At 39.8% G+C, this 23983-nt stretch overlaps 1 protein-coding gene and 4 long non-coding RNA genes across 7 annotated transcripts in view; 4 read left to right on the top strand and 1 right to left on the bottom strand.

The window, feature by feature from the left end:
• The window catches only part of LOC147842463 (uncharacterized), a 758429-nt gene extending 747833 nt beyond the window's left edge, over nucleotides 1-10596 (bottom strand). The window contains exons 1-3 of one of the 2 annotated variants that reach the window (XR_015500112.1): nucleotides 10248-10596; nucleotides 8041-9580; nucleotides 4757-6033 (exon numbers count right to left, since the gene is read on the bottom strand). This is a non-coding gene — a long non-coding RNA (uncharacterized LOC147842463). Of the gene's footprint in view, nucleotides 1-4756; nucleotides 6034-8040; nucleotides 9581-10247 lie in introns of those variants that run through there. The other variant, XR_015500113.1, reaches the window with a different exon arrangement.
• LOC147835447 (uncharacterized) overlaps nucleotides 1-23983 on the top strand; it is a 479758-nt gene that overhangs the window by 326824 nt on the left and 128951 nt on the right. The window lies entirely within an intron of this gene.
• Nucleotides 1469-5742, top strand: LOC147835448 (uncharacterized). The gene is made up of 2 exons (XR_015500090.1): nucleotides 1469-4209; nucleotides 4254-5742. It is a non-coding gene; the product is annotated as an uncharacterized LOC147835448 (long non-coding RNA).
• Nucleotides 12066-20950, top strand: LOC147842462 (uncharacterized). The gene is made up of 3 exons (XR_015500131.1): nucleotides 12066-13098; nucleotides 15152-18599; nucleotides 19049-20950. It is a non-coding gene; the product is annotated as an uncharacterized LOC147842462 (long non-coding RNA).
• map3k13 (mitogen-activated protein kinase kinase kinase 13) overlaps nucleotides 22280-23983 on the top strand; it is a 120005-nt gene continuing 118301 nt past the window's right edge. For both annotated transcript variants that reach the window (XM_087268467.1, XM_087268465.1), the window contains exon 1: nucleotides 22280-22381. The gene's annotated coding sequence lies outside the window, so the exon portion shown is untranslated. The remainder of the gene's footprint in view (nucleotides 22382-23983) is intronic.

Below are 23983 nucleotides of genomic sequence, written 5' to 3'. Positions count from 1 at the left end.
GATGTGATTGCGCGTACGACAGTAAGGCGGGGGTGGGTGGATGTGGGAGGTTGTCCCGGACGAAAGTGAGTTGTGTTGTGGGCGCCGTGCTCTATATTCTGCCGCCTAAACCGGCCGCCTGGGTCACCTCTATGGACTCGGCAACCCTGGTCACACCATCTTTATATATTTAATTCTAAACAGCTTTGAGAGATACAAACACCGTCAGCGATGTCAGGCGTTTGTTTGCAAATCGCGCAGTACGGCGCATGCGGTGAGCGACTCCCTTCATCCACACGCATGATCGCATTCATCTTGCTTAAACTAAGCATTCTACAGTATGGCTGTATTTTACAAGCAAGGATTCTGACGCAGATGCTTTACAAAATTTGCGTGTTAGGGGGGAAACATGTCAAACATATAAAATGTGAGGGCTCATGGAACCAACTTGAAGGTGAGGAATGGACTGTCTTTGACAGCTTGTGACATCATCTGGCACTTTCAGTGAGCATGTTTACTTGGACACCAATACTCTGATTTTAATATGATTAAGACACTACTCAGATCAAGAGTCGACAACGTAAACAGTGATTTTTGATTATCTTAAAGGACCACAGACACAAACTGCAGAGGAAACATTTATAGGCTGGTGACGCAATGATGTTACTGGATCTACAGTATGTGCTATAACATGTAACTGGGAATCATGAATGTAATATTTAAAAAAGCAGCTCATGTACACACCTGAATCATATTATTGCCTTTCCACAGGTCAGTAGTAAGCTAATGTAATGTTTATAGCATAATGCAAATTTTGCATTCATGCTAACAAACAAATGAACAAAAGAAATATATTAATGCAATTCAAATATATAAAATATGAATTGAAATTTACTTTAAACTTATTAATATAAATTAATATTGCTTTATTATAATGATACAATTTTTTTATGTAAAATTTTTTGTGGCTAAAAAGGATCGGTTCAGGCACCGTTTTGGCACCGGTACCGTTTTAAAATTATCAATTTAGCACCGGTATCGAAATAACCCTAAACGATACCCAACCCTAACTGTAGCCCACCTTAAGACATGTTTGCAGGAGGAATTTGATAAAATGGCTCCTGAATCACTTCATCACTTGGTTTCTTCAGTCCCTAAACGTCTTTTAAGTGTTGTGAAAAGGAACGGCAACATTACAAAAGCTTTGTCTCATTTCAAAGGCTGCACCCTCCAAAGGACTATGACAAAGTGCGAGTCCTTCGAAGTCCATACAAGCTGAACAGAGGACAGATCTTGTCACCTAGCAACCACAACAGCTACCATTAATAAGTAGTAATAAAATTTGCTATAACTTGTTTATTAAGTGATTTTAAAACTTATATTAAGTGATTTGAAGGCAGAACAAGGTTTACAGAAGCTGGAAATATATTTCCTTTGATCCATACATGCAGGGCTTAATTTGTGCCGGAACATGCCGGATCTGGATAGCATCTGTATGCAGCCTTTATGATGCAAGCTGAGATTGCATAACTCAGTGATGCATCGTCAGACACAATGCACTCAATGGAGTGAGCGACGTCACTGTGACGGTTAGGGTTTGGGGTTGGGTTAGGTGAGCCCATTAAAAAGCATTGGATGCAGCTCCGATTGCACTGCACCGAGTCTGCAGCCAGACCCCTCTCCCGGCACCTCTGAAATCTGATCCTGCACCTCATTTTACTGATTTCCTTTTTCAATCGCCCTCCTCCTTCGTCCGCTGTTCACTTTCACTTTCTTCTGCGACTCACCAACCCTCTTCACTTTCCTCCGCGAGAACCCTTCTCTCTTCACTTTTGGTCGCAACAACCCCCTTGTGCGTAGCACCTCTACATCTATATCATGTGTTTAGATATCCAAGTAAAATCAAACCTAATTCATACATTGATGCGGAGTTTTCTTTTAAAAACATTTTGTCGTTACCAGCATACACAGTGAATCTTGGGACGTTCGAGGCCGCAAGGGATCCACCGGTTGTGTCTTTTATTACCTGAGAAATGAACGATGCATTTTAAGTCTGCGTTTGAAGGAGCCTTTGAATTTTTTTGAAATGAGACAGCCTTCGTTTCGGCACGATGATGCAGCACCCTTTGAATGCATCCTTCGAAGGATGCATCCTCTGAAATGACACACAGCTAAAGTGGTAAATGCTTTACTCTTCCAACTATTTTTTTAATGTGTTGCAAGAACCAAAATTAAAAAAACTAACAATAAAATCATGAGGAACACATTAAATAAGGTTTGTTGTATTTTCTGCAAAGTAAATTTGGATATCACTACTTTCTTTTTTATTTGCCCTTTCCATACTGTCCCAGGGTTGTACACACAGAGCAGAAAATTCCAGAAGCTGTTGTTTTATCAGACGGCTTTAATATAAGCTGACTTTCAGAGGAACCTCAAACTGTTGATCTCTCAAACCTATAGCAGACATCCCAAGTCTCCCGGAAGGTGCGGGAGTATCCCTGAAATGCATAGACACTCCCGGATGCCCGCAAATGAATGATAATCCCCCGGAAATCGTGCGTCTAATGCCCGGTCCTTACATACGTTGCACACCCCTCTCTCCACCGCATTCCTACTAGCTCTTCAGGTACGTCTCATGCAACTCACCCCCACCGCTCTTCAGGTATGTCATGTCGTGCGCGCAACTCCCTCCGCTCTGTTGCATCTCGCGCACACACGCTCCCCTTCTCAGATACAACGTTCACTACTCGACCAACAAAGTGCCCCCCCCCCCCCCCCCCCCCCACACTATCCTGCTACCTCCCGCAAATCAACTCTATATCCCCCGGAAATGACTTTTTCAAACTTGGGATATCTGCTATAGGATGATTTTATAGTACCGAGCTCTGACATGTCAAAAGATTTAGGGAATTTTGCTTTCTTGGTTCATGACCCTTTTAACAAAACACTCACGTTCTTGAAGGCTTCTGTACAATCCATAAGCCATATAGTTAGCTTCACACAGGGTACTTTGAATCTGTTTTATAGTTTATTTATTGGTTTCATTATCTGGGTCAATATGAACTTGAATTTGGCTGTTTGGCATTTAAAGGGGACCTATTATGCGTCTATTTACTAGATGTAAAATAAGTTTCTGGTGTCCCTAGAGTGTGTAGTGAAGTGTCAGCTCAAAACAGCACACAAATAATGTTTCCTATCTCTCTGAAACTGACCTTTTATGCTTTAATCCTAATTGTGGTGTTTTGGTGACTGTCACTTTAAATTCAAATGAGCTTGTGCTTTTTTCAAAAGAGGGCGGGGCTACAAATGACTGTCAGCATAGTGGCAGATTCAAAAACAAGAGTAACTTCCTATGCTAATGAGGGAGAGATGGTCAATAGTGGGTGGGGTTTCCCCCCTCTGATGACATGTACAAAGGCAGAATGTCAATCAAAGTGTTTCTGCAGACTGTTTTAATCAAGTCTGATTATAAAAAATGTAATCAAAACATTTTTACTATTAGAAGCTGGTTATAATTACACACCGCTGCCACACAACTGTGTTTAAACCTCTTATTAAAGTGAGTTTTGCATTATAGGTCCCCTTTAAAATATAAATGCAGGTACCAAATATCAAGCGTTAGTTTGCACATATACATAGACATTTATATTTTATGCTAGAAATATCGCAGAGCAAGTTGGTGATTGATGCAAATGATTTGTTTGCTGTACATTATTCCACTTATTACACAGCTATTTACCAAATAACGAAATACACTAACTGGCCACTTTATTAGGTACACCTTTCCAACTGCTAAGTAATGAGCCAATTACATGGCAGCAACTCAATGCATTTAGGCATGTAGACATGGTCAAGACGATCTGCTGCAGTTCAAACTGAGCATCAGAATGGGGAAGAAAGAGGATTTAAGGGACTGAACGTGGCATGGTTGTTGGTGCCAGACAGGCTGGTCTGAGTATTTCAGAAACTACTGAGTATTTTTACGCACAACCATCTTGTAACGAGGAGACTGACACGGAGGGATCCATTATGCAGTATTTATTGCTCAAGTTCTCATTCACACACACAATATGCACTAACGTGCAAACACACAACAACAACAGTCTATGATGACGAGAGACTGGCGATGGATAGACACAGTGAGTATTACCAGGCATAGATCAAGGGCAGGCTGCTAGTATCAGAGTCCGTGAACCAGGCGTGGGTCGTGGGCAGATAGCAAACATCAGAGTCCATATAACAGGCGTGGTTAGTGGGCAGGCAGCGAGTATCAGAGTCCGTATACAAAGCGAGGGTCGTGGGCAGGCAGAAGGCGAAGCAGAGTCAAGAAACAGGCTGGAGTAATACACAGGGAATCAAACAGGAATAACGCTCAGAAATGCTGGCCGGGGCTAAACAAGACTTCGCACTGAATGAGCGTTTGGTGCTGGCTTATAAAGGGTACGTGGGACATTAACGGGATGCAGATCAGGTGTGCATGATCAGAGTGAAAGGATGATGTAATGCTTAGAAGTCCGGAGATGGTGGCCTCTGCTGGCCAGCGAGGGGAATGACTGGGACCGAGTCGGTGACACATCTCTAGAGTTTAAAGAGAATGGACTGAGAAAGAGAAAATATCCATGTTCTCTGTAAACTGAAGCTACAATTCACACAGGCTTACCAAAACTGGACAATAAAAGATTGGAGAAGTGCTGCCTGGTCTGATGAGTCTCCATCTCATGAGTCTTTATAGATTATTCGGAGGGTCGGGTCAAAAAATGGCATTAACAACATGAAAGCATGGATCCATTCTGCCTTCTATCAATGGTTCAGGCTGGTGGTGGTGGTGTAATGGTGTGGGGGATATTTTCTTGGCACACTTTGGGCCCATTAGTAAAAACTGAGCATCATGTCAACGCCACAGCCTACCTGAGTATTGTTGCTGACCATGTCCATCCCTTTATGACCACAGTGTCTCCATCTTCTGATGGCTACTTCCAGCAGGGTAATGCTCCATGTCATAAAGCGTGAATCATCTCAGACTGGTTTCTTGAACATGACAATGAGTTCACTGAACTCAAATGGCCTCCACAGTCACCAGAACTCAATCCAATAGAGCACCTTTGGGATGAATTGTAACAGGAGATTGGCATCATGGATGTGCAGCCGACAAATCTGCAGTAACTGTGTGATGCTATCATGTCAATATGGAGCAAAATCTCTGAGGAATACTTCCAGTACCTTGTTGAATCTGTGGCATGAAGGCACTTCTGAAGGCAAAAGGGGTCCAACCCGGCACTATTAAGGTGTACCTAACCTGTACCTAAAAGTGGCCGGTGAGTGTATATGTATATGCATATTACATATTAAAGCTTTAAACAGTAAACTCTAAGCCTTATGTATTGTAATTTATTAAAAGACAGAGTAATGCAAGATAAACGCAGAGTGGAGTGTGTAAAAAATGTATATTTCTGCATTTAAGCACTTATTTAATCATTGGTTTAAGTACAAAGCCAGATGGAGCATTACGCAGCAGTGCATTGTGGGATGTCAGCAAGAAAACACATTATATCGCATCACATATTCACCTGCTTTCTACAAGCAATTATGCAATGCCTTAAATGTTATAACAGAATGCAGAAATCACTGTAAAAAAACCAATGGAGTGCCCTCAACATAAGATGCGGTTCAGGTTTGTGACATTTAAACATGTAGAAAACTGAAGAAAGAAGTAATGATGACTGAATTGGTGTAATCCACTGTAATAAACTTGTGTGATTTTTACATTGCAGTATTTTTATGTGTAGTTCAGTAAGTTTGCGGTGTGCTATTTTGCATATTTTAATTACGTCCTCAAAAAGCTGAGTCAAAGTTGTACTGAAAACATGCTGACCTGAATAAGCTTCATATTATACGATACTGCCAATGTTTATTGTGCACACAGAAAATTATTAATAGAATTAAGAGTCCGTCACTTTTCACCTTAGATTACTTTGTCAACTTATATTCATTAAGTATATTAATCTGCTCTTTATTCATATTTTTGTTCATCTAGTTTAGCCATAGATATATACACTAGGGGCCTGTTTCAGTAAGGAGGTTCAAACAACTCGGAGTTTAAACTTGAACTCTGAGTTGATTTACCGAGAGATTAAAAACTCAGAGTTTTCGGTTTCAGAATAGCTGATCTGAGCTGGGTCAATCAACTTTGAGTAGACCAACTCAGAGTTAAGCGCGCGCACCGTGACTATAAAAAGGCATTATCAATGGAGCGCAGATATTACGAGTGACTATGGCAACATCTTAAAAAAGAGAGCATTTCTGCATTTCTTTCTCCAGCTGAACTTGATGTGCTCATGCAAAGTTATAGCAAATATGAGTGTATATATTTAAAATGAAGCAACCATCAGTGAAGAAGAGACAGCGTGGGAAAACAGCTGCCCAAGTTAATGCGTAATTTTTAATTTTAAGTATTTAAACATTTTAAGTATAATAAAATAAGTAAAGTAATGTGTGACGTTTATACTTTTTTTCTAAACTTTTATACACTTTTATCAGTTTTAATAGATTTAACAGTGCACTTGTTATGTGTCTGCCTTTTTATTGATCAAGTGATAGAGGTTGATATAACATTAAGAAGGTAAGCAGTAATAAAATAATTTAGACAGAATAATAATCCCAATCTAGTAACAGTGCATGTCGAGGGTTAAGCTAATTATTTATGAAAAAAGGACAACCCTCGTACGTGACTTTGTTCTGTATGTGACAAAAATGTAGGCAATAGCTGCAGGGCCGTGCAGAGACCATCAAAAGGGCATGTGCAGGAGAAATTTTTTGAAGAGCGCGGGGGGGGGGGGGGGGGTTGTTGGTGTTGCGCGCGTTTTGAAGACCGGGGGGGGGGGGGGGGGGCGGGGTGGTAGTTGTTGCGCGCGTTCTGAACAGCGGGTGGGGGGGGCTGGTGGTGGTGGGGGTGGGGAGGGGGGGGGGGGTTGTTGTTGTGCGCGTTCTGAAGAGCGGTGTTGTCGCGCGCCTACTGAAGGGCGGGACCGAGGGTGTGCCGCGTCGCGGGGGCACTTTTGATCATTTTGGAAGGGCACTTTCTATCCAAGACTTAAAAGGGCATGTGCACTGCACAGGTTGAGCCCTATGTGTGCACGTGCCAGAATAGCTGTGTTTCCATCAAAATATAGGCTATTACATAAATTTGTGCAAAACTGGAATAACGCCTAAAAATAAAGCAGCGTTTTTATCCAAAGAGTCGAAGAGAACACAATCGTCACTTCCTGATTAACTTGCGCCAAATATCAACAGTAAAAACAGAATTACTGCGGTAGAAGAAGCTGCATCAATGATTTTTTATTTAATTAATGTACTTGCGCCTCAGAAGACAATTGACACACAATGAACACGTGGGGGCGTTTGAAGCCAGACGCAGAGATCTTGACACGCTCCAGACGCTCGGAGGTAATTAATAATATACACTAATACTGAAACAGTTAAGGCATTTTAGAATGACTAAAACAGCATTAAAGATGTTCTGCAGTGTGCTCAGTCAGCTGGTTTGTCCTTTCACACACATTTTCATCATCATATCTAACAAACCATTTTTTAATACTGTAATTTGTTAAGTGCACTTCGTGGTTTATGTGCATCTTATCAAATAAAAGTTTAACCTGCTCAGTTATGCACATGTTATATTATGCGTATTTTCAAAAGTTATGTGAATCATGACGTTTCCATCAATCGTTTTTATGCACATCTCCAAAATGAGCTCTAAAATAGGTGTGTGGAAACGTAAGACTAATGCGAGAAATACGCTTCATCTTTAAAAAGGGGAGGAGACTGACAGAAACTCAGAGTTTAGAGAATAAAACCTGCTCCGGACCAGGTTAGATTCACAGAGTAAGTTACCACAGTAACTGACTCTGAGTTAAAGTTACCTCTCTTTCAGAAACAGGCTTGACTTACCCTGCTTTCTCGAGTTTAACAAACCTGCCATTTTGAAACGGAAAACCCAGAGTTTCTCTCATTTCAGGGTTAAACTACTCTGAGTTTTAACTTAACCTGCTTTCTGAAACAGGCCCTAGATATCGCATAGGGACCCTGAGCATACGTCAATAGCGCCGCCACATTGGTACAGGGCTCCCAGGACAAATGTCATTCAACTGCACTAGTCAAGACAGTGTTATTACTTGAAGCGCGGGAATTTAGCTCTGTTTACAGGTGTAGTAACGAGCAAACAAAAAAACAAAGCACAAAGGCAAAACATTTCATAGGTAATATTAAGTTTTTTTTCTGTTTTTGTATGTTCTGAACTTTTGTGCTAATCAGGTAACGTTATTGATGATAACAGTCACTTACTGCATTCACCATAAGGCAAAGCAGCTCCAACTCGCACTAAACACTCGGCTTATGCTAGTTTTGTTGAATAAAATCAGCAAACAAAGCAAAAGAAATATGACAACCAGATGCTGCGCTGCCAGAAACTTGTATTATTGTCGGCTAACGTTAGTGAAAGAGTCGTTCGGGGGATTCATTCACAAACGAATCGCTCCCTCCGTCAGTATGAGAGGTGAAAGCAGGAGAGGAGCTGTGTTTCAGGACATGATTAGATCAAATTTAACAGGGAGGGTGAATATTACATTTCTGTACACACAAACACAAGCTTTTTGTCAGGAATGCCCGTGCGGTCACTGATCCATCAATGTAGAAAAGTGATGTAAAAATATAATTTTCATAATTAATAAAAAAAAAATAACATACTAACATCCAGGAAAACTCCCGATCATAGATATATGTGTATATGTGTATATCTCTGGCTTTGGATGCCCACAGTCCTCCACTGTACCTTGCTCCTGCATTCATTTCAAAGGAGCGCTACCCTGTAGCAAGATGGCGGCGCTATTGACGCATTCCGTCCAATAGACAACAATAGGCCAGGCGACATCTAGTGTATATATCTATGCAGTTTAGCTCCTACCCTGATCAAACCCACCTGAACCAATTAATTGGGACCTGAAATCCACTTGATAATTACAGACAGGTGTGTTTGATAAGGGTTGCAACTGAAATCTGCAGGAAGGTAGATCTCCAGGAACAGGATTGGCCACCCCTGATTTACAGTCTTTATTTCGGCCTTCACAAAAACCCGCCTTTCAAAAATGTCGACCAATCCGTTGTAAGTAAATTACTGAATGGCAGATGGAGAGCAGGCAGGCCACTCCTACAAACAGAGACTTACACTCACCGGCCACTTTATTAGGTACACCTGTCAAACTGCTCGTTAGCGCAAATTTCTAATCAGCCAATCACATGGCAGCAACTTAATGCATTTAAGCATGATGATCTGCTGCAGTTTAAAGCGAGCATCAGAATGGGGAAGAAAGGGGATTTAAGTGACTTTAAACGTGGCATGGTTGTTGGTGCCAGACAAAAACTGCTGATCTACTGGGATTTTCACGCACAACCATCTCTAGGCTTTACAGAGAATGGTCTGAAAAAGAGGAAATATCCAGCGAGCGGCAGTTCTGTGGGCGCAAATGCCTTGTTGATGCCAGAGGTCAGAGGAGAATGGCCAGACTGGTTCCAGCTGATAGAAACACAACAGTAACTCAAATAAGCACTCGTTACAACCGAGGTCTGCAGAAGAGCATCTCTGAACACACAACACGTCCAACCTTGAGGCGGATGGGCTACAGCAGCAGAAGACCACACCGGGTGCCACTCCTGTCAGCTAAGAACAGGAAACTGAGGCTACAATTCACACAGACTCACCAAAACTGGACAATAGAAGATTGGAGAAACGTTGCCTGCTCTGATGAGTCTCCATTTCTGCTGACACAATCGGATGGTCGGGTCAGAATTTGGCATCAACAACATGAAAGCATGGATCCATCCTGCCTTGTATCAACGGTTCAGGCTGGTGGTGGTGGTGTAATGGTGTGGGGGATATTTTCTTGGCGCACTTTGGGTCCATTAGTACCAATTAAGCATCGTGTCAACGCCACAGCCTACCTGAGTATTGCTGCTGACCATGTCCATCTCTTTATGACCACAGTGTACTCATCTTCTGATGGCTACTTCCAGCAGGATAACGCGCCATGTGCACCATCTCAGACTGGTTTCTTGAACATGACAATGAGTTCACTGTACTCAAATGGCCTCCACAGTCACCAGAACTCAATCCAATAGAGCACCTTTGGGATGTGTTGTAACAGGCGATTGGCATCATGGATGTGCAGCCGACAAATCTGCAGCAACTGCGTGATGCTATCATGTCAATATGGAGCAAAATCTCTGAGGAATATTTACAGTAGCTTGTTTAATCTATGCCATGAAGGTTTAAGGCAGTTCTGAAGGCAAAAGTGGGTCCAACCCGGTACTAGTAAGGTGTACCTAATAAAGTGGCCAGTAAGTGTAAGCTATTCTTCATAAAATGTCGCACTCATTTTAGTAATATTAGAGGTCATATCAATATTACAGGGCACTAAAAGACACACCTGTAACATGCATTTATAAACATTTTGACAACTGAATAAGAAAGTAATGATGAATAATGATTAATGAATGAATTGGTGTAATCTACTGTAATAAACGTGTGTGATTTTACATTGCAGTATTTGTAATGTGTAGTAGGATGAATTTGTCTTGTCTATTTTGCATAATTTAATTACATCTTCAAAAAGTCTCAAAGTCACACATTATATGATATATTATTATAAAACTATTATCATGTTGTCTTAGTGACACAGTGATCGCCTCACAGCAAGAAGGTTGCTGGTTCGAGCCTTGGCTGAGCCAGTTGGCATTGCTGTGTGCACATTGCATGTTCTCCCCGTGTGTTGGCGTGGGTTTCCTCCAGGTGCTCCGGTTTCCCCCACAATCCAAAGACATGTGTTATAGGGGAATTGGGTAAACAAAATTGGCGGTAGTGTATGAGTGTGTGTGTATGGGTGTTTCCCAGTGATGGGTTGCAGCTGGAAGGGCCTCCGCTGCGTAAAACACATGCTGGATAAGTTGGTAGTTCATTCCACTGTGGCAACCCAAGTGTACTAAAGGGACTAAGCCGAAAATAAAATGAATGAATGAATAAATTAACCTGTTGTCTAAAGTTTCAGACTGTACAGTACTGCAGACATTTATTGTGCAGACTGAACGTCAGTCACTTAGCTTAGTTTGTTCACTTACATTTTGGCTGCAATGTATATTGTATTTCGTTAATATTTGTTTATTTACCGTTTTTTTTTTCGCCCTTGGAAAAAAATCCCGCCTTTCAAAAGCGTGCCGACCAATCCGATGTCAGCAAATCACTGAGTGACAGACAGAGAGTGTTTTTGATTGGCTAACACGCGCAGGCAACTCCTACAAACAGACTGTCACAGAAAGACAAAAGTTATTTCTTATAAAACATCGCGCTGATTTTAGTGATATTACAGGTCATAGATATATTTTATGTATATGGTAGTGAGAGCCACATTTGTCAGACTGTGTTTCTTCAGCAGGAACAGTAAGTGAAAAGCTTCAGTCAGTCAGTTTCTCTCGGGACAGTTTCACTCGCGGCGGTATCGGTTTCACGCCCTTTGGCTGTGAAAGAACACACACACACACACACACACACACACACACACACACACACACACACACACACACACACACACCTCACCACCTTTACGCCAATACATCAATTTCGTATTTATGCAATGCACTGCAGTACATAAGATATTCAATGTTAGATTCGCTGAAGAATCGTTCTTCTGAGTCGGATCTTTTTTAAGGGTTTGTTAAATTTTGGTGAATGGTGAATGAATGGTACTGAATCGGTTCACTCTTCCGATTCTCAGTGAGAATAGTTAGATTTAGATTTTTTTGTGGGGAAAGAAATCTGAATAACGAAAATATTGCAAATAATCCATAGTGCTTTAACACTAATGTAAGTTTTATGTAGCAATATAACACATAGAAACGTTGAGTTTAGTTGTTTATTAGCGTGTTAAATACATTATTTATAAGTATTTAGTTTATAAAATTATATAAAATATTAAGTATTTAGTTAATATTTTGTTTAATATACGTGCAAGCTCTATTTACTGTTTAAATATAATAAACAAGAGATTGTATAAACAATTATAGCCTAATATTTAATAAATATAAAAACTATAGATTTTTTCCTAGTCTGGAAGGGCATCCGATGCATTAAACATATGCTGGATAAGTTGGCGGTTGACCCCGGATTAATAAAGGGACTAAGCCGAAAATAAAATAAATGAACAATAGGTTTGTTTTTTTATTATTGTTTATTTATCATTATGGTTATCAATATTTTATTTTAATAACTTTTTCAACGCTTTTATATTGAAATACAAACGATCAGCAGGTGAATGTCATAAATGTACATTTTTACATTTACATTTTATTTACATTTCACTTTGTTATGTGGTTTTACTATTTGTGATGTTAGTATTTAGTTTATTTCAGTTAGTTTCTGTGAAAAAATGTCTACATTTAAATAAAATATAAGTGAATAAATAAGTAAATATATTGTCCTCTTATTGATACAGTTCTCATTTGTTAGTAACCTTGTGTTACATGTCCATGTATTTATTATTAATTTATTTGTTACTTTGTCGCCCTCTTGTGTTGTGTTGATGGTTGTGTTTTCATTTAGAGTTGATTTCCTCCGCACCTGCAGACAATTCATCGTCGGCTATTTAAGAGCTCGTGCTGCAGTGATTCAGAGACGGGGATTTGAGCGGCCGTCCAGACGTGGAGTTGTGCTCCTTTTGTTCTCAGCCTGTGTTGATTGTGTTTCCTCCCCACACTTTATTTATATTTGATTGTTTAATTAATAAAACCCCTAGACTGATCCATTTGTGTTTTTCCCTCATTTAATGTTGTGACTGGGGTCGTAACATTAATTGGGAGCTCGTCCAAAAAGTTTAGATTGCGTTCGTCAGCTGTTTAATGTGGGAGGAGAGATGTGTGGCCACCCCGTTCATTTTGTGATTCGTCTGGATATGCTTTCGTGTGAGTGACCTCTTGCATCCCATATGTGAGTATTTGCCCTATTTAATTTAGTCGCCGGGTAGGTTGTTGACCTGCCACTTTGTTATTTTGCCTTTCTTATTTTTGTGGTTATTCGGAGTGGACAGAGATGTATAGTAACGAAGTAGAACTACTTCACTACTGTACTTAAGTACTAAAAGGCAGTATCTGTACTTTACTGGAGTATTATTTTTTTGTCCTACTTCCACTTTTACTTAAGTACATATTTTCCATGAGTTTAATACTTTTACTCCGATAGATTTTTTATGTGCTGCATCGTTACTCGTTACTAGGGGTGTCAAAATGATTGATATCAGTTCATTAATAGACCATAACCACTTATTACGTGATGACGTCATTTATCTCCTATGCGCGATGTCGCAATACTATGGCGAAGGACGGAAGCGCGAGGCGGCATGAGCCGCTAGTTTACTATTTGGGAGGAATGTTGTAAAACTTCACCTCTGCCTATCTCTCGCTCTCTCACTTTGGACATTTGACCCGCTGGCCAGTTTGTAAGGTAACTTTTCCCCTCTTCTTAGCTGTTAAAGCTGTGGATGCAGACATGAGCATGCCTAATGTGCAAGTTTTCTCCACTGTGTCTATTACCTGTGAAAAATCACGTATTTTTCCCGCCATGGGTGACCAGCGCTTATATTTCTAAAGCCCTTTCCGTTGAGGACAATAACCAATCATAGCCGTGTAAGACCCGCCTGTCAGCGCTCAAAAAGCAGCCGGGATAATATTGACATGAGTTTATTAGCTGTAAATGCTTGTGCTGTCTTCTGTGCATGAGTTTTGTTTGATACATCCAGAAAGAGTGTTTTCTTTGAGCAGGTCAAATTGAGGGCACAGTTTGTATATCTGACTGCTGTATTAAAGGACAAAATTGTATTACAAAAAACCCTTTAACTGTCACACCAAGACAAAAGCAATAGAATTTTTTTGATTGTATTTCTTAACTCCTAATGTCGCTAGTTAACACAATCAGTGCATTTTTATTCAACACATCACATTATTTCTAAATTATCAGCCTCTACCAAATGGTTGAGATGTTGGTTTATGGTAAATGTACCAGAATTAATAAATATACTACAGAAAATATGAACTGTAAGACCAATTTATTTAAAAACATAATAAAAATAAATAAAAATTAATACTAAATCATAGCCATAAGCCATATAATATTTCCGATTTTCATTTAACACAGTAATATACACATTTTCCTGTTTTTTTTTAATTAAAATCAAAATCAAGTGAATGAGTGAAGCAGGATTTAGTTTGCTTGTTTAGTTTAGTTTCACGAGTGCTTCCAGAAGACAGAACTCCTGTTTATTGTGGTATTAACCAATCAAACTTCAAAACTCCCAAAGTGTGAGTGTGTCTTTGTGTGTGTGTGAGTGAGAGTAAATAATGTGTGCGTAAGAGAGAACAAAAGTGTGTGCGTCTGTGTGTGTGTGTGTGTGTGTGTGTGTGTAAGAGAAAGAGAGTGTAAAAACAATTGCAACCTATGTAATGTCCCCACAATTCACAAAAATGTGTGTGTGAGAGAGAGATAGAGAGAGAACTGTGTGTGTGAGAGTGTATGAATGTGTGAGAGTGGGGAGAGAGTACATTTAGGTGTGTGCAGTGCAGTGTGTGTGTGTGTGTGTGTGTGTGTGTGTGTGTGTGTGTGTGTGTGAGAGAGAGAGAGAGAGAGAGAGAGAGAGAGTGTATGTATGTGAGTGAACATGCTGAATTATCTCATCAGTGAAGGCATTTTCTGGTAAAAGGGCCTGACGATGTGAGTTCCTGTACCATAGAAACTATTTACAGAGGAAAACAGTATCATAAGCCATGTTTCTTTTCGTTCTGCTAAATCAAGTACCCCAAAAAACATATTTAAAATAAACAAAATAATTAGTGTATTTTGATTACTTTCTTTAATAACTACATTACACAATACTTGTACTTTTACTTTCAGTACTTGAGTAGTAAATTTTGAAATAAACTACTTGCAATACTTAAGTACAAAAAATGTTGAATACTTTTGTACTTCCACTTAAGTATGGTGCTTAAAGAGCACTTCTACTTCTACTCAAGTCAATTTTTGATAAAGCACTTGTACTTTTACTTAAGTATGGGTCTCTAGTACTTTATACATCTCTGGGAGTGGAGGTATGCTTCAGAGCACTTGCTGCTGATCTATCAATTGGGTCAGTATGCAGTGTTCATGATTTCAGCATTTAAAGTCGCCTCGAGCCCCTAACGCCACTGAAGACTAGGGAAAAATATTGTGTTAAATGGGGTAAATACATTAGTTTTTTTTAGGGGATTGCATTTGGTTACGATTTTGTGAATTATATTGATAACCTTTCAATTTCGTGTAATTTGTATTAGGATACAGCCTGGCTGTGTGTGCGCGCGCGGCTGTGTGTGGATGCGGCTGTATGTGTGTGATTAAGTTGGAAAAATTAAATTTCGTTGATACTTTTGCTTAATCAGGTGAGTTGATGCTCTTTCGTTTAGATTATTTGATGGTTTAAATATTTGTAAACGTTTGGTTTAAAATATTTATCGTTTAAACCATTATTTAATTATTTTGTGAGCATAACTGTGTACGTCGGAGATGGCGTCTGTAGTGGACACATTTCGTGAGTCTCCTTCTGAAGAACTGCTTTTATCGTGCACAAAAGAGCAGTTATTGCAAATTGCAGAGTCTTTTGAAATTGAAATTGCTCCAAGATATAAGACTTTGAAGGAAACTCTACGAAATGTGTTAAAAGGTTATCTGGTGGAATTAGGCGTTTTAGAAATGCCTGCAGAGACTGTTAGTCTTGTGGAGGAAGTGGCTGATCCTTCAGTAAGTGAACACGCTATTCGATTGAGAGAATTAGCATTGAAAGAAAAAGAAATTGAGTTAGAATATGCTAAATTAGAGTTGCGAAAGCGTGAAATCGATCATCAATATGAACTAAAGCGTATGGAATTAGAGATGAGCGGAAAAAGTGTAGTCTCTAATGAATTTGATGTTGGTCGAAATCGGAGTATGGTTTCTCCTTTTTGTGAAAAGGATGTTGAGAAATATTTTTGTCATTTTGAGAGAGTCGCTGCTTCTTTAAAGTGGCCGGAAAATGTTTGGTCGCTGCTATTGCAGTGCGTGTTAACCGGTAAAGCACAAGAAGCATACGCTTCGTTGTCTATTGAAGAAACAGCTGACTAAGCTGGTGAAAGCTGCTATATTGAGAGCATACGAGTTAGTTCCAGAGGCATATCGACAGCGTTTTCGGCATTATGCAAAGCTTTCAAATCAGTCTTATGTCGAGTTTGCACGAGAGAAAGAGATGTTGTTTGATCGGTGGTGCACTTCTCAAAAAGCTGAGAGTAAAGAACAAGTGAGACAACTTATTCTTTTGGAGGAGTTTAAAAATTGTGTACCATCTGCTCTTTCTACTTACCTTAATGAACAGAAAGCTGATACACTCCACAAAGCTGCCACTTTGGCAGATGACTTTGTTTTAACGCACAAAATCACTTTTAGAGAGAAACCGCGAGAGAAAGTTTTTGCTTTCACCACCTCGTAAGTCACTCCGTATTAGGTCAACTGTTCCGACTGATGAAAGGGCTTGTTTTTATTGCAAAAATTCTAGTCATTTAATTGCAAGCTGTCCAGTGTTGAGGAAGAAAGGGAAAGCGAAACATGTTGGGTTAATTTCTGTTGACTCGAGTTCAAATTTTAACTGTACGTCCGAGTCCGATTTTAATCCCACTAAAGATGGTTATGCGCCTTTCTTGCACTATGGAACTGTGTCCATTTCCAGCATGAGTAAGCCTGTGCCTGTACGCATTTTACGGGATACTGGAGCAAGTCTTTCCATAATTTTGGAAGGAGTTTTGCCATTATCAGAGGAAACTGCCACTGGTAGCGCGGTATTAGTGCGCGGTTTTGAGATGGGAGTTGCTGATGTTCCGTTGCATAAAATCAGTCTACAGTCTGAATTAGTGAGCGGTGACGTGATCGTCGGTGTTCGTGCTTCTCTTCCTATTGCTGGTGTAACAATTCATTCTAGGCAATGATTTAGCGGGAGGTAGTGTATGGAGCGATATTAACGTGTCACCTGAAGTTGTTCCAGTACCACTCGCTGGTACTGATGACTGTGCGCTTAAGTATCCGGATGTATTTGCTGCGTGCGTGCTTAATCGATCTATGATTAAATCCGCTGAGACTTCTGATAGCGTTGATTTATTTGACACATTCATTGTAAATTCTGACACAACTGATTTGTTCTGTCCCTTTACAGGAAGAAGCAGATCTGTTTCCTGTGAGTGCTGAGAAGGATGCTATAGACAGTGCTGATGTGTCTTTGTGTCCCGAGAAGTTAATTGACGCTCAAAAATCTGACTCCACTCTTACTTCGCTTTTCGAATTAGTTCGACCAGAGCAGGAGAATACGTGTGCGCCTCAGATGTACTTTCTTAGAAACGGCATTCTGATGAGAAAGTGGGTATCTCCAAAATCTTCTGAAGACTGGAATGTAGTTAACCAAATCGTAATTCCAGTAGATTACCGAGACATGATTTTAGATTGTGCACACAATGGTTCAGCTGGTCACTTGGGTATTTTAAAAACATACAATCGGATTTTGCGAAACTTTATTGGCCTGGATTAAAGCGTGATGTTGCACGTTTTTGTAAGACTTGTCACGTTTGTCAAGTTGTTGGAAAACCCAACCAAACTATCAAACCTGCACCACTTTATCCAATTCCGATGGTTTCTGAGCCTTTTGAACACATTTTAATAGACTGTGTAGGACCGCTTCCACGTTCAAAATCTGGCTTTAAGTATCTTTTAACGATTATGTGCGCGACTACACGTTTCCCAGAGGCAATTCCTTTGCGTTCTGTAACCACTAGAGCGATCACCAAAGCGTTGGTCAAGTTTTTCACGCTCTTTGGTTTGCCAAAAATTCTCCAGAGTGATCAGGGAACGAATTTTACATCTCGAACGTTTTCTCAAGTACTTAAACGACTTGGTATAAAACATAACATCTCCACTGCGTATCATCCAGAAAGTCAAGGTGCTTTAGAGAGGTTTCATCAGATAAGTAGATCTTCAGGATCAGTCTTGTCAGACCAAAAGAACTTCAAGAAGCGGTCAAGCTGTTTCTCATTTTCTCATCTCTTTTAAGCGTGGTGTCATCCCCTAAAGTTGAAGGCATCTCTGTCTGGCACAGTCCTGTCCACACAGCTCGCCTAACTCCTTCCGCCTTCAATAGGGATGAGTCACTCTCCAGGTTACCTGGGTCTTCAGCCCCACTGTTCCTTTCCAGCCTCTCCCTCAGTTCCTGCAGCTGTTGCTCTTGGTCCGCAACAAGCGTTTTAAGCGAGGCCAGCTCTGCCTTCAAGGCAGCCACATCTCCGTCCATTGCTTTCTCTGCTGCTTCCTGGAGAACCCTGGTGTCCTGCTGTAGCTTGGAGAGCTCCTCGACGGCAAAGGTTTCCAATGTCTTAAGTTTGACTTTCACTGTTTCCTCAAGGGAAAGGTCCAGCTCTTCATCAGATAAGTAGATCTTCAGGATCAGTCTTGTCAGACCAAAAGAACTTCAAGAAGCGGTCAAGCTGTTTCTCATTTTCTCATCTCTTTTAAGCGTGGTGTCATCCCCTAAAGTTGAAGGCATCTCTGTCTGGCACAGTCCTGTCCACACAGCTCGCCTAACTCCTTCCGCCTTCAATAGGGATGAGTCACTCTCCAGGTTACCTGGGTCTTCAGCCCCACTGTTCCTTTCCAGCCTCTCCCTCAGTTCCTGCAGCTGTTGCTCTTGGTCCGCAACAAGCGTTTTAAGCGAGGCCAGCTCTGCCTTCAAGGCAGCCACATCTCCGTCCATTGCTTTCTCTGCTGCTTCCTGGAGAACCCTGGTGTCCTGCTGTAGCTTGGAGAGCTCCTCGACGGCAAAGGTTTCCAATGTCTTAAGTTTGACTTTCACTGTTTCCTCAAGGGAAAGGTCCAGCTCTTCATCAGATAAGTAGATCTTCAGGATCAGTCTTGTCAGACCAAAAGAACTTCAAGAAGCGAATGTTTCTCATTTTCTCATCTCTCGCTATCTGTGGGTGTGTTTACATCTGAACCAGTCGATGAAAAAGATGTAGAACCATCTAGATGTATCATTGAGGGTAGGTTGAAAAACTCTGAGATGCTCAAATTTAACTAGCAAACTACCACACTTGAGTCAAACTGAGAAAGCTGAAGTCATTGGGTTAGTGAGAAGTTTGCCAATGTTGTTCAGTGACATTCCTGGTTTAACTTCAGTGATTGAGCATAATATTGATGTTGGTTTTACCCAGCCGATTAAACAACATCCATATCGTGTTAATCCACTTAAAAGGTCGCTTCTGCAGAAGGAAGTTGAGTACATGTTGGAAAATCACATTGCTGAGTCTAGTACTAGTCCATGGAGTTCACCGTGTCTGCTGGTAGAGAAATCTGATGCCACATTTAGATTTTGTACAGATTATCGTCGTGTAAATGCCGTAACTAAAAGTGACTGCTATCCTTTGCCAAGAATAGATGATTGTGTGGATCGTGTAGGTTCTGCTACATACGTTTCGAAACTCGATCTATTAAAGGGATATTGGCAAGTGGGGTTAAGTGAACGTGCTAGAGAAATATCAGCATTTGTCACCCCGGATGCTTTTCTTAATTATAGGGTGATGGCATTCGGGATGAAAAACGCTCCAAGCACTTTTCAACGGCTCGTTAACACCGTGTTGGCTGGTGTTCCAAATTGCGAAGCGTACCTGGATGATGTAATGTTGTATAGTTCGACATGGCAAGAGCACATGCGTTTGCTTCAAGTTTTTAATCGATTGGCAGAAGCTAAACTTACCGTTAACTTGGCCAAATGTGAATTTGGTAAAGCCACTATTGATTACCTGGGAAAAGTTATTGGTAATGGTGAAGTGCGCCCAGTTGCTGCTAAGGTGACTGCAATTTGTAATTTTCCCTCTCCGAAGGACCGTAAGCAATTGCGTCGTTTTCTTGGTATGGTAGGTTACTACCGTTCATTTTGTAAGAACTTTGCTACGGTTGTTTCTCCGCTAACCGATCTGTTGAGTCCAAAGATCCAATTTGAGTGGTCCGATGCATGCCAATGTGCATTTGAGAACGTAAAGTCTTTGTTGATTTCAGCTCCAGTGTTGGCTGCACCAGATTATTTAAAGCCATTCAGTCTTGCGGTGGATGCAAGCGATGTTGGTGCGGGAGCTGTCCTTCAGCAAAGAGGTGCTGAAGTAGAACACCCAGTATGTTACTTTTCAAAGAAGTTTACTTCTACACAACGGAAGTATTCTACCATTGAAAAGGAGGCTTTAGCAATGGTTCTTGCCATCCAGCATTTTGAAGTTTTTCTGTCCAATTATCACCCGATTTGTTGTATATTGTGACCACAATCCTCTTACATTCCTAAACACTATGCGTAACTCTAATCAGCGTTTGATGCGCTGGAGTTTATTCTTGCAGCCCTACGACCTTGACATTAAGCATGTCCGAGGTTGTGACAACGTGGTGGCTGATGCACTGTCCCGGGTGGAATAAGTGGGTAAGGTGCATGAAATGGTGTTCGGGAAAAGGTGTTTGAAAATAAATTTTTTGACTTGGCATGTGTTTTGGTGATGGAAACACTTTTGGGGGATGAAGGTGTTACATGTCCATGTATTTATTATTGATTTATTTGTTACTTTGTCGCCCTGTTGTGTTGATGGTTGTGTTTTCATTTAGAGTTGATTTCCTCCGCACCTGCAGACAATTCATCGTCGGCTATTTAAGAGCTCGTGCTGCAGTGATTCAGAGACGGGGATTTGAGCGGCCGTCCAGACGTGGAGTTGTGCTCCTTTTGTTCTCAGCCTGTGTTGATTGTGTTTCCTCCCCACACTTTATTTATATTTGATTGTTTAATTAATAAAACCCCTAGACTGATCCATTTGTGTTTTTTTCCCTCATTTAATGTTGTGACTGGGGTCGTAACACCTTGAAATAAAGCATACGCTTCTGTAAATGCTTAAATCATACATATCTTTGTTTAATATGATTAATCACGGCTGCAATTTAGAATTAATAAGCCATAACGAAAGTGAATAACCATTTATGTGGACGTGTGGGTATTTTATTATGCAAGATTAAAGTATTTACTACAAACAAAACAAACGATAATACATTATAACACAAACACAAAGCTTTTATGTATTACACCACATTCTATGCAAGTGTTGAATGCAAATTAATTTAATGAGTTGCTTAAGAATTAAACTACAATATATTTCTTAAAAATAAAAAGGAATGTGTTTTCTTGTACAAATATATTGATTTATTTAAATGTATTTAGAAATGTTCAATGTGGCATGAAAGGAAAAATATAATTAAAAACGAAATGTATTAGGGTCTAATTTGAGAGTCAAAATGTGGCTTATACAAACGTTTGAAGTATTTTTTTTATAACAATTGAAGTATTTTTATAACAATTTTCATATATTCAAATAAAATATTCTGCAATATATAGTTAATATTTATAATTTAAAGACCAATAATACAACACTATTTTAGAGAAGTAAAAATCCTTAGATTAAAAAAAAATCATAAATTAAACATATTTATATAAACTTTGTCTACGCAGGGATAACGTGATGACCTAAAAGATTCACTTACCCCGTTCTTTGAATCAGTTCACTGCTCAAAAGAACCGGTTCGCTCAAACGAATCGGATTTATATTTATAAATATGATCATTTAAAAAACAAATACGTGCACAAAACAAAATAAGTAGTAGTACATCTGTAGTGAGCACAATAACCAGAGGAACCAAAGTCCACCGGTGATAAATCCTTGAAAAGTGAACGCAATGATGCTTAATAACGCAGACGCGCGCTCAGTCTGTCAGATGTTCCTCACAATCACGCGCATTTGTAATCGGGAACATCAGCATCCTTTTTTTATTTTAATTTTTTATTGCAATTTGTATAACAGTTAACATATTAGGGCAATGACAGAAAATAAGTACCATACAATATAAATGAAAGAGAACACAATAATAATAATAATAATAATAATAATAATAATAATAATGATAATAACATTAACAATAATAATAGGATAAATCAATTTCAAATGTAGTTGCAAATAATAACAAATATGCTTTAAAAATCAGGTTAGAGACTTTAAAAAAAAGCATTTAGCATCCTCGAGCACGCGACTCGCTATGAATGAGAACGCGCGCTGGTCTATTTTTATCCCATCGCTGGTGCAGGTGCACAGGTCAGAGCACGCGGAAGTGACGTGCGCGCTCACGAGACTCGCATTAAACCATCGGGATTAGATCTGAGGACAGTCAAGCGGAGAGCAGCCGAGTCAAACGGTAAGGATTTTAGTCGTTTCCTTCACATATACATTCACATTTCTTGCTTGTGAACGCTGATAAGTGCGTGTGTGATTGATGCTGACATACTAACGCGTTTAACTGGTTTGTTTATGTGTGTTGGCTTGACGAGAGCGGCTGATGATAGCGCTGAGGTGATACGAAAATATCTCCACTCCTTTACGAAGACCAGATTGGGCTTTAAATAGCATTTTTGGAGAATTAATAACGACTTAAATTGCATTTCTACTCGCTATTCGTGTTTATTGATATTATGGATTGCAACGGATTTAACGTACGTCTCGGTTTGAATATCCGTCGCTGAGACTCGTCGTCGCTGTCAGTCAGTCGTGTATTTATTTCTCCGCCTGTATGATGTGTATAATCTGCAGCTCCAGCGTCTAAATAGGCCATTGAACACAGAGGCCCCTAGTTTGATGCAGTATTTGTTTCTCTGCCAAGAATGTGACTTGTCCCAGCAGCTCGATGGTGCAGCAAGTGCAGATGCTCCGGCTGGAACAAAGCGATCGAGCACATCACAAACACACAGCAGATATAAACACATCTTGGTAATACTTTACAATAAGCTTGTATTAGTTAATGCATTTACTAACATGAGCAAGCAATGAACAATATTATTGTATATATTACAATATATTACAGTATTTGTTCTTGTTAGTAAATGTAAATACAATTCATGTTAACTCACGGTGCATTAACTAATGTTAACAAGCATGAATGTGGATGTTAGTAATGCATTAGTAAATGTTGAACTATAATTTTAAGTATTGTTCATTAGTAGCTCATGGTACTAAATGCATTAACTAATGAAACCTTATTGTAAAGTGTTACACACATCTTAAACCAGGGCTTCTCAACTGCTTTGGCCATAGGACCCACATTTTTACATTGTTATCAAGCCGCGACCCAAATTTTTAGGAACTATAATACAATTTTAGGAATTATAATTAATTTGTATTTATTTGGTAACATACACAAGTAGTGACAGATAAATCATAAGAAAATCACCAAGACTTACGAATAAACAATATTTTATTGCTGTCATTTAACAAAATGTATCAAACTATAGAGATATTACAGAGTAAAAATGACAAATACTGTAAACAGTGGTTAGGGTAAGGATAGCTGCAGTTACCATGAACTAATCTGTTAATAAAACATGTTGTCTGGTTTCTAAATGTGGTTTTAATTTAGACGGTTTCGTGCTCTCTTGTGAGAGCACCTCACTACTTGTGACACACTGACGAAGTCTTTTTTGCCGTCAATATATGTAAATCCATACTTTACATATTCAGGGTCGTACTTGCACTTTGACATATTTGTTGCTATAATTAAATGAAATTATATACATGTCTAACGGTAGGGTTGTCGTGCACGCATTTCAATATAAAAGTCAAAATAAGTTTAAATTTAAACTTTTGTTGTTTTTTTTTACCACACACTCCGAGACCCACTGAAAATGTTCCCAAAAGTGAGTCGCGAGTCATGACCCACCAGTTGAGAAACACTGTTTTAAACATCCAGCCGGGCCAAACAGACTAGTGAGTTTGGGTTTTGTGTAGTATAGGCATTGGCTAAGAT

Source organism: Danio rerio, chromosome 9, assembly GCF_052040795.2.
Source record: "Danio rerio strain M-AB ecotype USA chromosome 9, GRCz13ab, whole genome shotgun sequence".
Lineage (NCBI taxonomy): Eukaryota > Metazoa > Chordata > Actinopteri > Cypriniformes > Danionidae > Danio > Danio rerio.
This window is presented reverse-complemented; position numbering and strand designations above follow the sequence as displayed.